Raw genomic sequence first — 1936 nt, 5'->3', positions numbered from 1 at the left:
ATCTAGTAAGTGCGGTTTCCGTTTATTTGTTTTTAGCTCGTTTCTTGAGTTTTCGTTATTTGGTTTCACTAAGTTTCTTTCTTTTTATCTGCTTTCTCGATTAATGAATAATTTTTTGATGAATAAGATAACTGTTTTTTTAAGCATCAATTAAATTAATAGTTGTCAAGAGGTAGAGATTAATAAAAATAAGTGATGTATTCTGACCTTTCAGCAACTTTGTACGTCGAAGGGTGGCAAACAAATTAAAAGAACGTGTCAGAAGACTGGCTGGGCTACAGCAACCCTCGAGTTCAGTGCCTCGGCACTTCCTCTCCTCATTTCGCTCTGATGCTAGTCGTTGTAACGTAGCACTGTCAGTAGGTGGTACAGCGCGCGGAAGGCCTGTGAAGAGCCTGAGTTGGCAATAGTGAAGAGCACCCACTCGTGGCGACACTCGTGAGCGGCCTCATTGTCCCTCAAGTGGTTCTGTTCTCCTTCAAACCCCCATTCCCCTCATCCCTATCCTTTTTGCAATGTTGCTTGCCCTTTCCTACCCCCCGCCTGACTGATTCCAGCGGCGCCACAACTGCAACGCTAGTTGCGCCAAAACGGAAAGAGACCGTTGCAATATGTGAAACAGGGAAAGGGAAACCCAGGAGGAATTCCCCCCCCTCCCATCATCAGACTAACCCTAATAAGCTTATGCAGCACTCTCGACTTTGTCACGACTAAACCCGCTTCGATATACTCTCTCTCTATATATGCCAGCAATTTCCATCAGCTTCGTTTTTCTTCCTTCCCTTTCGTCTTTGCCGCGCTTATATATACCTTGCTTCATGACTTTAGAAGTGTTTCAGTTTTATTAGGAAACTTCATTCACCTTCTTTTGATGCTTCCCTAACAAGAGTTAGAATAATAACACTTTATTATACATCAAGTATACAAAGTGTGTTTTAGACCGACAAAGATTTGTGTATGTGTAGGAAATACTTTATAATTTTAGAGACCATCTTTATATATTGTAACGAAAAAGTCCCTTCAGTATAAAGATGTTGAAAATTCTTTTAAGCCCTATGTTTTCTTGATGATGTGTAAGATGGAAAGATAATATCTTCTATTTTGGAATAATATATTTTGTATAATATTTTTTTAATTTCTGAAATACTTTATACGTTTAAAAAAACATTAAAATGTTTCTTCTATCTTAAAATGTAAGATTACTTTGGAATGATTCTTAACTGATTAAGATGTTTTGGAAACAAAACACATGTGAATTCAGCATCAAGCGATCGTTATTTTTTTTTATAATACACTAATGTAGGTCCGGGTGATGATTTTTGGTCTAACACGAGAATTTTGATGTGACGTAATGTGCATTAGCCTATCGGTGTCTAAGGGCGATTGCGAGGTGTGAAAAGTAGGCAAAAATACCCGGAAAACTGCTTCTGATTCTGGGAACGATGGCTTGGTGTCCTCACTTCATCATCGTGGCTAGCATCAGACAGCGGTACCCGTGCCACATTTTCACGTGCCGGCCACAGACACTGATAGGTGGGCAATATATTTATTTAATTATTCTTAAAATATTCTATAATTTGTGAATTTTATATATTTATATTTTTGTATATCGTTATTGATAGTGTGGCGAATTTAAATGTGTAGACGGGTCAAAGGAATCAACAGTTTTTAGTACATATATATAATATGGGGTCTTCCTTTACTCGGATCGGGCTGTCAATTTTTTCCTACACTTTTAGGTGTATTTTACGCAAGAAATTGCAATAAAATAGTCTGCCTAAAAAAAATTAAATTTTTTTGAAAATTTTTTTTTGACGAAAAGCGCTTTAATGGTCATAATAAAAGTCTTCCTCTACTCGGATCGGGCTGTCAATTTTTTTCTACACTTTTAGGTGTATTTTGTGCAAGAAAGTGCAATAAAATAGTCTGCCTAAGA

Source organism: Leptopilina boulardi, unplaced genomic scaffold (genome assembly GCF_019393585.1).
Source record: "Leptopilina boulardi isolate dan_hultmark-lab unplaced genomic scaffold, ZJU_Lbou_2.1 LbouV2_408, whole genome shotgun sequence".
NCBI lineage: Eukaryota > Metazoa > Arthropoda > Insecta > Hymenoptera > Figitidae > Leptopilina > Leptopilina boulardi.
Note: the sequence above shows the minus strand (reverse complement) of the source record.